Here is a 16352-nt window from a genome sequence, read left to right on the forward strand (position 1 = left end):
TAGAAAGTTACAACAACTGTAAAACATAAGGTTCTGGGTAAACTTATTTAATTTGTATTAAAATAAATGCTCTTAGAAATATCCAACTACTGTATATAAACTTAAGGCCATAGGGGGGGGTAGAAGCCATTTTTTGACCAAAAATAACATATAGACTTATATTATAGTAAATTTCATAATCTTTCAGATGCTTTTTTTAGATATTAAAAATATTAAGTAACTTTTTTTTTATGACCGGTTATATAAAGGGTTGTCTTTATAAAGGGTATATAAAGGGTAATTTTAAAGCCGTTTTTCTCGAGTTTTTAAAAACGGGCTTTAAAATCTATCTTCTCCTTCATTTTTTAAGCAATCTTCTTCAAATTTTCAGGAAATGTTCCTTACATTATGAGAAAAAAACGTTATTTGTGAATTTTAATAATTTTAAAAAATAAAAATTTTATGACAAAAAAAAAAAAAAAGGGATTTTTTATCAAAAAAAATTTTTTTATTTCAAAAAAAAGATATTTTTACTTAAAATTTTCGAAGTCACAAATAACGTTTTTTTGTTATTGTATAAAGAATAGACTGTGAAAGTTTGAAGAAGATTGCTTAAAAAATGAAGGAGGAGATAGATTTTGAATGCATTAGTCTTTTTTTGCCGTTTTAGTTTTTCCTTCCCCATAAGGAACCTGTTATGTGGCCCGACTTTGGCCGGTCATATCTCAAAAACTAACTCGAATTTTTAAAAACGGTAAAAAGCAACTTGAAGCTTAGTAAAAACTCTATAAAATAAGATCAACTTGTAAAAAACATGGCCTACCCCCCCTATGGCCTTAAATGGTTTTTATTAATTGTTACTACTTGTCTTTTCTCCTAGTTTTCAAACTTTGAAATAAAACAAATGTTCTGCTTTAAATTAGATCTTTTACATGCACAGGTTAACTAAACTTATACTACATTAATCGAAGAGTAATTTACAAAGCAACATGTGTTGAAACTTATACTACTAACATTTTATTTATTTAGTTTAGACTTAAGCTTTCAAATTTTTGTAAACAAGTTAAAAATATTATTAAATTATTTACCTTATGGTATTTACTAAAAGTTATTTAAACTTAAAATGTTATGTTTCTTAATATATTCATATATATAACTTATGTAAACTATTTTATTTACTATTTTTTTAATTTAAAAGGTTTTAAATAAAATTTACTTTGTATTTTGGAGACACTTATTTATTATTAAAAAACATTATACCCAGCTGATAGTAAATTATTTTTAAAAGTAAAATATAATTAAGATGTATACTGTTTAATTATTTTACAAAAATAACTCTGCTGAACTTTGTAAAAAAAAATGCAACAATCAATCAAAATTCATCACTGTGCAAAATTTTATTGGAAAAATATAGAAAAACATATAAAAGTTTCCTTTTTACAGGTAAAGACTTTAGTAAAAAGATTAAAGACAAGACAAGTATTATTAAAATATGAAGTGTATGTTAAAACCTAACAGGAAAAATATAAATAATTGTTAAAATTAAAAAAAATTAATAATAAACTTAAATTATGAAAAAAAAAAAAGTTTACTGAACACAAAACGAAAATGCACAAAAAAAAGTTACTCAAGAAATTAAACTAAATGCAACTAAGTAAAAAAATTACATGAGTAAAACAATACTAACTTAAAACTAAACCAAGATTAGAAACTCAATCACAAACTAAATTTGTATAAAATTTTAAACAAAATTTAGTACAACCAAGAAACTAAAATATCAATATAAGATTATATTAAGGTTAATACAGGAATAAATAAAAATTAAAACGTAAAACTAGATAAATTATAACAAATTTTTTTTTTTCAATATAACTAGTTTTAAAACTTTTATTTTTTTATAATTGCGTAACTTTGATTATAACTCGTTAGCAAAAATAAATTAGTAATGCTGAAAAAACTATGATAAACTTTTTATAAGATTTTACATAATTAGATGAGTATGTGAAACTATAAATCATACACAAGATAATTTTTAAAAACCATTTTAAGAGCAGCTAGATGACATTTTAGATGTTTTGAGTATAAATACTAAAACATAAGCTTTGTACAAGTTGGATATAAAGAGCTTTTAATTTACTGATTTACTATTTTTTCTGTTTATGTAGACATTGATCTTGTTTTTAATAAGTTTTACCTAAAACAAAGAACTTATAGCTACCTGCTTACTGTACTTACTGCGTTTTTTTTACATCAAAACAATTTACTAAAACAAATCAATTTACAACATACTGCTAATTTTGTGCAAATTAGAAGTTAATAAAAGATCTTAAAAACTATATTTTTTAATTTGTAATTACAAAAAGTTCAAAAGTAAAAAAAAAAAATTAATATTTTAATAAATATAATTGCTTGTTAGTGCTTTACTAGATCACCTTTTATCTAGTTTTCTTGTAACTAAAAAATAATACTTTTACAAGTTTATAAAAATAGTTTAAAATATTTAACTACTAATGAGCACTTACTAGGAAACCTTTTGCTTATTTTGTTCTTAATTTATATACCTTGCTATAAAAGTTGTAAATTTTAAATTTTTAAAAAGTGGGTCTGTAGAGTTGTAGACAATACAAATTTCAAAATTTTGTCAGCAGTTTGCTTATGCAAATAAGCTAAGGTTTGGCAAAAAATACAGCCATGAGTCAGACGAGTTATTTAAGGGCATAGAATGGGTTAACACCTTTTTTGAAATTTGATATTATTTTATATATTTTTTACCAAGCTACAAAATTCTTTTTACAGATTATAAAAATTCAAAATAAATTTTGAGATATAGCCGGTCAAATTTGGAGCCAACAATAAGATTTTTATAAGAGGCACAAACTAAAACAGCAAAAATAGACTTTTTCTTTAAAAATCTATCTCCTCCTACGTTTTTTGAGATAACTACCTCAAACTTTCAGGAAATGTTTCATGATTTATTTAGAAGATTCTGTAAGAATGAATTTTTAAAAAAATTAAAAAATAAAAGTTTTGTAACAAAAAACACAAAAAAAAAACTGTCAAAAAAAAAGATCAAATTTCAAAAAAAGGTGTTTACACCCCTATGCCCTTAAAAACATGAAAATGTTTAAACTAGCCTAGTTAGTCTGATTATCCAAAAAAAAGCACAGTAAAACTTAGTTTGATTGAATTTAGTAATTAAAAAAGCAAACGTAATTAATTAAGAGGTAGCAAAAAGTTTAAAATTATATATATTTAAGTTTAGCAACACATAAAATAAACTTTTGCATGTGACAGTTGATTAATATATATATATATATATATATAACAAGTTTTAAAAAAAAATTGTTATTTCAATATAACAATTAGTAAAACATACAATATTAAAGACTTTTTAAATTGCTTGTTTTTTGTATTTTTTGAAAATTCTAAAATTGGTAACCAAACAAGAGAGATTTGTGAGAGATAACTGTAAAATCTAATATATAGTTTTCAAATGCAGCTCTTTTGTAGTCATACTCTAAAGTACATATGTTATACTGCTAAATGTAAAAACTTTTTTTTTAATTATAATTCTAAAAAGTCACCTTTTTAAAGTTTTATTATGTTGTTTTAGTTATAATATCAAAATTATATAAATACTTATAAGTTACTTCTTTATTTATGTTTAACTGAAAATTTTAAAAGAATCTAAAAAATATAACTTTTAGTTGCTATGTAAAGCTATTACTTGTAATTGAAAGAAAATTGTTGGACTGTAATTAAAACACAGGTTTTCGTTTTAAATAATATACATTTCTTACTGGAGGCTAGTTATGTTGAAAAACCTTTTTATTTCAAAGCTGCTGTACAAAAACAATAAAAACTAGTACATGTATGTACTATTGAAGACTGTTGTGCTACTTTTAATCAGGTAATTCATTCAGTAAATGTACCACCATAAAAAACAATTAAGATTTTACATTTGCATTTTTTATATATTAACTTTAAAACTAAAATAGTAGAAATATGAGTTTTTATAAAATATATACAAGCTTTTACAACTGTATATGCAGTAACTTTGAAAACAATAAGCTTCTTAACTAAAAAAATTGATAAGACATCACAATTACTGGATGGATCAACATGAAATGTAAAACAGTTGAATATAAGTGCAGGTCTTCAAGAGTCTATTATTAATTTTTTAACTATATGTGCAATAACTATGAAAAAAACAAGGTTCTTATTCAGCTATGTACTCTAACTGTTTTCCTATAAGAAGTGTACACTAAGATGTCATAATTTTGAAAGTTATTCTGTAGTTTACTTCTGAAATTTGCAAAAGAAGACAGCCATGTCCTAATGACACAAAAACTGAAAAGTTGTAGGTTGTAAGATAATAACCCAGACCTGATACATACAGGATGGCCACTGGTTTCTAGTAATTTCTTCTAATTTTTTCTTTTTTTATTAAATGTTTTTTTTGTACCTTTTACAAGAAAATTAAGTTTAAGTAGTTTAAAACTACTGAAATGATACTGTGATGCTTTAAAACAATTATCAGTCTGTTTTGTTTTTATTGTAGCTTTTAGATCTGCACATGATGCAACTTACTTGATTAAGAGGATAGGGGGGTTAAAACACTTTTTTTTCAATTTGATCTTATTTTATAAAGTCTTTACTAAGTTACAAGATGATTTTTACAGATTTTTAAAATTCAAAATTATTTTTGAGATATAGCCTGTCAAAGTCAGAGGCAACAATAGGTTCCTTATGAGAGGCACAAACTAAAACAACAAAAATAGACTATTTCACTAAAAATCTACCTTCTACATTTTTCAAGATAGATCCCCCAAAATTTTAGGAAGTGTTCCTTGATCTATTTAGAAAATTCTGTAGGAAAAATTTAAAAAAAAATAAAAAACAAAAATTTTATATATTAAATAAACATAAAAAAAACTTTTTATTTTGTTTTTTTGTTATAAAATATTTATTTTTTTAATTTTGTTCTAACAGAATTTTCTACACTGCAAGGAACATTTCCTGAAAATTTGAGGTAGTTATCTCAAAAACGTAGAAGAAGATAGATTTTTAGTGATTTCTAGCTATTATCCGTTTTAGTTTGCACCTTCCATAAGGAATCTATTGTTGACCCTCAAAATATTTGGTCCTAGGTCCTGGTGCACAAAGAACCTTTTGGTTATTGAGTCGCACACCATGGATACCTTTTAATGTCATGTCCAGGACAAGGAGACAACTATTTTAGTAGAAAAAACAATTTTTAACTATTTTTTGTCAAAAAATACCATTTAAAAGGACTCATATTTATAAAACTTAAAAAATTTTAAATTACTAAATTTATAGATATAATATTTTTTTAAATTTTCATTTAAATAATTTTGAAGAATTTCAACATACCAATGAAAAATCCAATTTTATAATATAAAATATTAATGAGCTTCCATAATCTACAATTTAGAGAACATAAAAGCAAACGTGACATGTATTCAGGACATTTCAAAAAATTTATGTAATTTGAGATATCGTAAGACTCTAGTTTTAGATCCCTGTTAGTTTATTTTATTTGATTTTGCATCATAATATTACTGTGTATACTTTTACTTGCTGTAAACAGATTTGAGAATTTAACGAATATGGTACAAAAATAGGAAAGATTTAAAACCAGAGATATTTTTATTTCCACTAAAAGTTTGGTGTTTCTTAAAATAGAAAAGTGTTAAAGGTGTTAACATCGTCAGGAACAGAATAGTCTAATTCTTTTATAAATAACAAAATTAAAGCTCAGAAAAATATTAACAATAAGTAACAGAACTAAGATCTTTATAACAGATGACTTCCAAAAGTAAAAGCCAAGTTAGTATTCCTCCTTGAATTATATTGGTTGATTAAAGAAATTAATAAATAATTGTATATGAAATTGTTTTATCTATAAAAACACATTAATTTTATTGCCTAATGTAGCTTTTTCTCATGATATTTTACACTAATTCCCAATATTTACAGTTTTTTCTTAACATAGAATGCAAAAAATTATTTTGTTTGTATCTAAGTTTTAGCAAATGCATGTATGTATATATTAAGTTTAAACAGATATACTAAATATTTAACCAATCCTTTTTAAATCAAACAAAAAAAAAGAATATTTGTATTAACAAACTATGTGCTATCAAACCTGCTTTTAAATGGTGTCTGTTAGCTCTGTTTTAATTAAATATGTAAAAATAAATTACTTAATAAAGTTTTTATGTAGTATAGTTAATTAAAAAGAGATCGTGCTTACCTTAACAGTATGAAGTCTTTTTAAAACGTTAAGGTGTTTCCCGTAATATTTGCCGAGTCAGCAAAATACATCAGACATTTAGAAATTTGTTTTGAAAAACGTTACCAAGCCAACTTCACAATCGTATTTTTCAGTTATATTTTATAGTACAGACTGTAACATTTAGAAACAATAAAATAAGTTAGATAATAAACTGATGTCGTGCGTATAATTTTAAATTTTTATGCTACTTTTGTCGTTTGAATTCATTATAACCAAATTTCAATGTCATATTTATAGTAAACTAAGAAATGAATTGTACAAAACCAATTGTTTACACTGTAATTAGCAAGAACTCTGTTATTAGTCGAAGCTAGTTTCAAAAATTTCAACTAATGAATTTAATTGTTAAGAAATATTAAATTATTAAAAATGGAAGCAATAAGCAACTTTTAGTTTTTCAAACTCAACTTTACTAAAAGATTGGAAAAAAGTTACATGAAAAAAACTAAAAAGAATAGTTTTGATTGTTTTCTTAGAAACTACAACAAATTACAGAAAACTTTTTCAAACCATCTGAGAAAACTTTACTTAAAATTGAAGAATGATTTTATTGCAAACCTTTACGACTGGGTTCTTTCTCAAAATTAGTTCTATGGTGATTTCCATGCAAAAATGTGCAAAGAACGTTATTTCTATATCTGGTCCTAATAAATAAACACTTAGAAATTCTTTTGAAAGATCATATTGCTTGTTGCTGACCATTTTTATTTTGAAATTAGTTTGAATTACTCAAAAAAACTGACTTGCTCCTTAAAGAGTTTGTTATCATTATTAAGCTATTTCGAACTGCCTGTATAAAATAACAAAGTCACTGAAATAATATTACTTACACAAGAAGGTTGTTTATTACACATAAAAAATAATTAATATCGGATCATCGTTGTCTGTACTATTGTGAAAGTTAAAATACTAGGTAAGGTACTATAAACTATGATCAGTTCTAGACTAGCTACCTTGAGTCTGTGCTGACTCAGAAAAACCGAAAAAGACGAACTTATATCATTTAGAAAAACATTTTAGAACAATAGATACGATTTTAGTAAAAAATGGCAATAAAATAATTTTAGAACTTTAAATAAATTGAAAAAGTTGAGTGGGAATTAATAGCGTACACATCCATGCACACTAATATGCACACTAATATGATTGCACTGCACACTGGTGTATACAAAATTTATTTGGAGTACACGAAAGTTTTTATCTGACGAAATTCATTTTAAAGTTGTACAGACTTTCTCGATTTTATGATATAAAACAAGGAAACAAAAATAAAAAGGCTTTCTTTTTGGAAGTTTTGAGTGCACAAAGCTTCCTGTTTCTAGTTTGGTGTGCACAAATTTTAGTTACTGAGACGTCTACTGTTAAAAACAATAAACACTTGACTAACTTTAAAGTTTTTTATTTTTGTTTGTTGTAATAAACGTATTAAACCAAACACTAATACAACTTTTTTGTCCTAAAATATCCGCTAAATCATATGGTTTGCATGGTAAAATTAAGTTTCAATTTTAATACATTTTTAGTAAGAGAACGATTTAGGCTGATATATAAACACTTTTAATTTATAATCTTTTTTGCAATATAAAATAAAACTTTGGATCAAATTCAATATTATTTTTTCTTGGTTCTTTTCAGCTGAAAGGCTAATATATTGTTAGTCTTCAAAAAAGCAAGTACTAAATAAAAACGTCTGTTCTGTTGAATTACATTGTACTAAAAAGTATTTTTAACATATATTTTTCATAGTACCTTTAAGTTTAATTTTGTATTAATTGTACTACTTTGTTCTAAATATTATTTTTTTTAAATGCCTTTGACATTTGATTTAAATTAATTACTTTCTATTATTTAATGCATCCAATCAACTACCAAAAATATTTTTTCACTATAGTTATAATATCAAAACTAAGTAGTAGTGTTAATATCTTTCCCGAAAATAAGGAATGACAGAAAATAATCTTAAAATGTTCCTTCAAATTTTGTTGTAAAATAATCTTGTTTCCAAGAAACTCATTTTTATACATATAAACTACATTTATTCAAGAGTGCTCAGTGTGTATTGAGTAGTTGATGAGTTTATATCAATATTATAATGTACTGAAATAGTCAAAGAAATGTATATTTGAATGTTAAACAAAAAAGAAAAAAATTCTTCATAAAAATTAATCTTAAACTTTGTTTTCTTGTTTGTGTTTTAATAATTCAGTTATTAAAAAAATCCATCACAAACTTTAAACAAACTATAACAACTTTTCTTTAAGTAAAAACAATCTCATTAAGTAAGGTTAGGTACAATTTTTAAGAAGTGAAAATTGTACAAAGAAGAGAGTAAATCAATCAATTCTATAAAGACAGCTGTTTAGTTTTAAATCGATCAAAATGTTGTATAGTATTTCACTTATAAACATTTGTTTTAAAGCTTATAACATGAGTATAACCTAATTGAATCAATAAAAAGTACGGTGTATAAAAATTTGAACCCTTCATCATAGTTATCAAAATTCAACAACTAAATGACTTTGATTGCTATTTGATTTCATTTAAGTTATAACGCGTGAGTGATTATGTGGCTACTTGCTGACAGAAATCTGGCAACCATGTCATTTAATAAATTAAAAAGAATTTTTTTCATACAGCATATAACTCAGACTTCATAAAAAAGTAGTACAACATACTTAATAAAACAATATCATTTAACTTTAGAATTTTAAAATATTTTCTATTATTCTAATAATAAACTCATCTGCTTTAAATATTGTATTTAAGCCAGTATACGAATATTTTTATAAAGTATATTAAATATACGATTTATTTTAAAATATTCAGACTTTAACTAATTTTAAATTTTTTATTTAATGTAGGCAATTAATGTTAAAATTTTTTAATGTGTAAACAGAGAGTATTTAAAATGTTCTGGACAAGACGTTAAAAGCTACCCATAGTGTGCGACTCGATAACTGAAAGGCTTTTTCGTGCATCAGGTCCTAGGACCAAATATTTTGAGCGTTTTTTTTCGTTTAAAAAAATAATAAACTAAAAACTAATAAAAAACTAGTTTGATGATATAAACAACTTTTAACACTAGTTCTGTTAATTTTAGCAAAATATTTTTTAATACTGAATGTCTATAAAATTTTAAGTGAAAAGCTCCAGTGAAATCAATAGTTCAGAAAATGTCCAAAAAATTAGAACACATATGTTTGATTCATAAAATTCCAAATTGAAGATTATAAGAATTTTATTTGCAAGTAACTTAGTCAGCATTTTGATTATTAAACTAGTCATGTTTCTTTATTTTAACTACATAAATGTTGTAAACTTTTGCTCAATAAATTTAGTTTATATTTGTGTTGTTTTTTTATTGTTTTTAAAAAGGTACAATAATAGTTATTTATGTATAGAAACATTATTATTTATTGTTTATTATATATATTGGTTTAATTAAATAAAGTTTATAATCATCATATTAGTTATTTAGACCTTAAGTACATTAACATATTTGTACTTGGATTGATTTTTCTTCAAATTTTTTAAATATGTGCTCAATTTTTGTTTTCCTTTTATGTTAAATGTTTTAGTTAGCTTTACTATTCAGATAGTTTTTTTTATTAGTTATACTTTTATGAATGTGTAAATTTACTTACAGTTCAATATAAATTTTGCTCTAGTAACTGGGTTGCAAAAACACCTGGAAACCTAGAAAAAAATTTAAATTTAGGAATTTTCCAGTTTAGGCAAAATTAATCTAGAACTTTAGAAATTTTGAAAAAAAACATTAAAAACTTTGAATTTTCAACATAATCCACTTAAAAACTTTAAAAAACCTTTTATTTAATTAATTTTAACATGTAAAATAATAAAACATATTCTAGATAAAAAATAAATTATTATACAAAATTTTTTTTATTAAAGTATTATCATTTTATAGAATAAATTTAAAGAAACACTTTTTTAATACTTTTCTATATTATAAATTTTATCTTATACTAAAATAGACTAAAAACTTACTTTTAAAAAATAGAAAAAATTTGAAAATCCTGTAAAAAAATAGTCCAAAACCTCTAGTAGCGTTTCAAACATTTGTTAAACACAGAGTTGCCACTCGTTTTTTCAAAAATTTTTCCAGGTTTTTCAAATTTCCTCCAGGTTTTTAAAAGTAGAAATTTTCGGGGATATTTTTAGATTAATATTAAGTTTAAGGCAGGAGCGTGTGTAGACTTTTTTCAAAAGGGGTTCACAACTTTTTTTTTGTTCTTAATTTGCCGCTTAATTACGAATTTCTTAGGTATGCACTGCTAGTTAAGTACACAATATTTAGCCGAAAAACTCTTTGTTTAAAATGCTTTTTCTGCTTAAAAGTATAAAAAAACATATAAGTAGTAATAGAAAAATACTAATTTTTTATATATTATACTGTATTGAATTTAGATAAACTAAAACAAAAAGAACCTGAAAAAAGTTATTAACTTACAAATTGTGATTTAAATTTTAGTATAGATGGAGTTCTTACAATTTTTTCTTTTAAATTTTAAAATATTTATGTTTATTTATAATTAAAGAAAATTTTCAAGTAATTTAATCTATATAAATTGAAATTTCACTAAAAAAATGTTTATACTTATACAATTAAATTAAAAAATCTTTAAACTATAATTAAATGTTTGCCTAATGGTGTAGGGATTCTAATGATGGTTTTGAAATCTCTCTGAGTTAAAAAATTCAAAAAATAAAGAATTATTGTAGCCAACACATATACAAAAATAAACAACTTAAATGAAAATTAAAATTTAACTTAAAAGACGTTCATACTTATACAATTAAATTAAAATATCTTTAAGTTATAATTAGATGTTAGCCTGATATTGCAGGGATTCAAATGATGGTTTTGAAATCTCTCTGAGTTGAAAATTTAAAAGAATTAAAATTTAACATTTTGGACAACAATTATACAAAAATTATATCCTAAATAAAAATGTTAAAATATCATTAAATGATAAAAAATAAATTTCCCGGTGGTGTAGTGGTCTAAAGATGATTTTATAAGCTCGCTGAATTGAACTTTTCAAGGTTTAAAAGCTTCACACAACATTATTATATACAATCAAATAAGTAAAATAAAACTTTAGTGATTATATTTGAAAATTTTCAAGTAAAATTGTACTTACTAGTTGAAAAACAATACTTAATCAAAAGTTATTTACACTAAGTAACAGTTTATTATGGGAAGTAAGAGTATCTTAGTAAAAAGTTTCCTAGAAAAAAATGCTACTTTAAAACTTTTACCTATTACACGTCACGTCTCAATCAAAGTTTTATTTGAATTCTATTTCAGCTGGGCAAAAACAAGCATTTTTTGTAACGGAAACTTGTAATTTTTCAGTGTTATAAGTTCAACTTTCACTATTCAAAGTTTATCAAATAACAAAAACAAAGTCAATAAACAATGTTTTTAGTAATGTTCTAAGAATCTTTTTTTTTTAATTTCTTTTTTAAGGCGGTTCACAAGAAACAGAAAACCAGTCAAAACACGCCCCTGTTTTAAGGTAAGAAACTGTGATAAACAGTATAAAAACAACAAAAAGATATTATTCAGCTACGTAGAATGTGTTTTTTAATAAATAGAAAATTTATGATGACAGTTTTTTTTATAAATATGATAGATTTTCTGTGCCAAATCGAAACTTTACGACTTAAAATGTTAAAATTGTTCAAAGTTCCAGGTTTTTCCAAGTTTTTTTTGCTTAAATTGTCAAATTCCAGGTTTCCATGTAAAGTGGTAATCATGTAAACAAAAATAAACGTTAACTTTCAAAAAACAAAATTAGCTTTTTTATCACTGATATGGCTTAGATGATTTTTATTACGTCTAGTTTTTTATACTTATAAGGCTGAAATAACAAGAAATTATGGCTTAAATTTTAAACAAGTAGTTTATAAAATAATTAGTGTGAATTAGATGCTGTCATCTACTAGTTGTCGCCCAAAAGGACTTGTGTTACCCTTACTACTTTTACTATTCTTTTTTTTTTCTTTTTTACTGCTTTACTATCGATTCTTCTATTAATTGCCACTAACTAACAAAATGTTGTGCTCTGTAGTAAACCATGACTTGCTAGATCAGGGTTTCCCAAACTGGGTCAAAGGGTCCCCTTGGAGGCCATTAAAGAAATTTAGGGAGTATGAACTCATAAATTTTAACTTTAAAAAATATTTTTGAGTTGTAGATGAAGAGCAAAAGAAAAGGTCTTAAACTGTTGTAATGAGAAATCTTGTTAGATAGTCCATAGCTTTTTTATTCTCTTTTTAAGAGCTTTTTAAAAAAAAGTTCGGAAAGCCCTGTACTAAAGCATACAATTTTTTTTGTAATTAAGGCAGATTTTAATTACTGGTTTATTGTGTAAATTATTGGAAGGTATTGACTTTTTGATTTCTCTTAGACTAGGTTTATGTTTTTGAGATCCATCTATTACTAACTGTATAGGTTAAATTTAATAACTTTTTTTTTCATTAAACTTATCCAGATACAATGACAATATGAAAAAAAATTCTAGTTGCGTTGTTTTCTTAAGTAATATTAGCAATAACTAACTAACTACTTTAATAATGTTTATTTAATCAAAACAGTTTAAAAACGTTTCTATTTTACTCTTTAAACCAACTTTGATGTTGAACCGCTTTTTTTACAGTTTGTAACTAACATATGACATTCATTTATTACTTTAGTTTAAATGATATATTCTACTATGTTTAAAAAACATTAACTAGATTGAAGTTCTCAATTTAAAAAGTCATAATAAAGAATCTTTTTAAAAGAAAATAAAGGATTCTATATTTTTAAGATGATTCAAAACAAGTACACTTTAAAATAAATTAAAAAAAAAAATAACAAGCTCATGTGTTTTTTTATACAATCTAAATTTCTGATTACTGACTTTAGGTTTTAATTTAACAAGTAAAAAAACATTCAAAAAAACTGCAATGCATAAGTTCTATGAAAGCAAAAGTGGGAGAAAAAATGAAAAGTTTCCAGTTAAACTAAACACTTTGCATGTGGCTTGCACTATTAAAAAGACTATCTTGGATTTTTGTCAAAATGATGCTTCTAAAAACCTTCAAGATGATGATTTGAAAACTTTCAATCAAGTTGCGCAACATGGTAAATTTTTTTAGTTTTCACTCGTTTCGCATGACTATATAAAAAAAAGTTTTTAAATTCGTTACTGCAGCAAATCTGTATATTTTTTAGTGTATTTTTTTATTCGTTGTTGTTTTTAATACTTTCTGTTTAAAACACTTTTTTTCTAATGAAATTAGTCTGTTTTAAACACATAGTAAAAAGCTAAATTTTTTTTAAATAGTATACAAAGTACAACCAATAACTTTAAATTTGTGACATGCAGCAAATTTCAGTTTATTTTTTGAGAAATAAGTCAATTCATACGATTCTAATAAATACATTAACCAATAAGTTAAGGTATTTTATATCTTTATAGTTAATTCTTGTAGGTGTTTATACAACCTTAAGTTAAGTATATCTGTTCAATAAACTATAGAACAAATTAATACAATATTAATTTGAAAATTAATTATGTTAAAAAGCTAAGAGAATAGTCGTACATTGCTCGCAATGCGCGCTCTAGTGCTATATGGAGAAAGCAAATAAATAATGTAAAACATTAAACAATAATAAACATGTTTCAATACTAACATGTTGGTTTGATCAAATTGTTTATATTTCTACTCTTGTTTCATTTTTAAAAGTTTTGCTTTGTTTATACTTTTAGAAAACTTAACATGTTACTCAATTAAAAGTAGATTTAAGTAAAGCTTTGTTAGAATAAACTTTGAATATTCTTTTATTAAACCAGAATAATTAAACAATAAAACAAAATCTATTCTGAGCCAAAGTGCACAAAGCTTATAATAAATAAAAGTTATACATTTTTACCTTTTGATATTATTTAAAAGCAAAACTTGGTATATACTAGCTAACATTTAAGTTATTATTTTTAGTTTTTTTTCTACTGCGCAGTTATGATCACCAAACAGTTATTTCAATTTTACTTTTTATTAGTTTTCCATTTGTTTTATTTTCATTTATGTTACCTTTGTTTAGTTACGCTGCCTTCGTTTGTGTTAGATAACTAAAAGCAAGATCACACCGCGCGAAAAACGTGCTGCAGTATCAGATGAAGAAAGCAAATGAATAATGTTTAAATGAAAACATTAAAAAATTTAGAAACTTTCAAATTCTATACTTAGTGCTAAATTCCAATTACTATATTTTTTTCTTGAAAACTGCTTTTAAATTAAGCATAAAACAAAATTACCTAATTAATGAAAAGGAAAATGAATTACAATAAAGAGCTTTCTTAGTTGTTGTTTTATTTGTTAAATGAATATTAAGTAGCTAAAAGCAAGATCGCAGACCTCGCGCTTTAGTGCTAGCTGTAGAATTACTATAAGTTGAAACTTAAAAAATTTGAAATTCTAATTACGTGCTAATTTCAAAATACTACAAACAAAACATTTAAATTTTTCAAAACAACTTTTATAAAATAATCTTTGAAGCAAAATTGGTTTGTTTGATTTTGGTTTGTCAAAGTTTGATCTTGTTTTTAGTTTTCACGCTCGTTTACCTATATCACAACCTCAAAAACTCCGTTTTCTTTTTCAGATTTCTCGTGTATAAAGATTAAAATACTGTACAATCTACTGTTTCGTTTTAGATAAATTTAAACGTTTCAAACAAATAGAAATGATATTTTTTAGACGAGCGTAACTCTATTTACGGTCTAACTTTTACGATTTCTACCAAAGTTCTTTAATTTTCACGCTAACTCTCATCTTTATTTTATTTTTTACAAAAACCCTTTATACATAATCATTCAGCTTAGAGTATTTAGTTTCCATACTATCATTTTTTTTTATATTGGGTTAGTATGAATGATGCTACAGCCCATAGAAAAAGTGGTGCATTATGGCTATTTCTTCAGTTTTTTTTTTTGAAAAATCTGACGATAAACAAATAGTTTTTACTTGGTATTTTTTTACAGGTACAAAATAACATTCTGCTAATTCTTTATGTACGATTTTTACAAAAATATTTTTTTTAAGGAATCGTCAGTTTACTGTTTTCAGAGTAAAATGGTATATATATCAATAAATGGTATATATATCAATAAATATTATATAAAAAAAAAACTTCACACAATACTAATTAACCTACATTGTGCCCATGCACAGTTTTTTACTTTAAACTTAATACTTTTATGAAATATTAAGCATTGATTTTTTTTATTACTGTAAGCTACTTTGTCTATGAAGGACAAAACAAATGCAAATGATTTGTTTTTAAAGGTTTTTAGGTGGCGCTAAGAAACATAAAATCAATTTAATACATAAATTGATGCTATTTTTCATCAACGTATACATTTTGCAAGTAATTCTATTAAATTTATTACTAAGCTTTTAAATTATTTTTCAAGCTTTAATGTTAAACTTAATATTTATTATTTGATGATAAACTGAAAGTATAAAACACTACTTTTACAGTTTTTACTTAAGTTTTTTTGATTTAACACTCAAATGCATCCTTATTTTCAATTCTTCAATAATGTTTTATACATCATCTTTTAGTGTAATGTGTTTAGTATTTTGAGTAGTTTATAAAGTACAACCAATAACTTTAAAAAAAACTTTTTTTTCTAGGTAATTTCCCTGATGAAGTCAACAAACTAGTTGTAGTTTTGAAGTTAAATCAGATAAAACTGAATAGAGATGTGGAAACTAAAATGTACAATCACGTAAAGACCTTAGTAACTCCACAAAATGCTGCTACTTACTATAACCTGTCTAAGCTCTTCAGTTTAAATAGTCTTTCAAAAGAAACAAAAGCTTACATAAATTGCTGGTTTACAACAGTTGCTGAAACTAAAAACTTTTTAGAGTTAGATTTTGATTTAGTTAAGAGTGTTCTATCCAGTTCTTACATTCACATTTTTTCGGAAGTCGAAGTTTTTGATATTGCAGATACTTGGATAAGATACAAGCT

Source organism: Thalia democratica, chromosome 9 (genome assembly GCF_965202585.1).
Source record: "Thalia democratica chromosome 9, ktThaDemo2.hap1.1, whole genome shotgun sequence".
Classification (NCBI taxonomy): Eukaryota; Metazoa; Chordata; class Thaliacea; order Salpida; family Salpidae; genus Thalia; species Thalia democratica.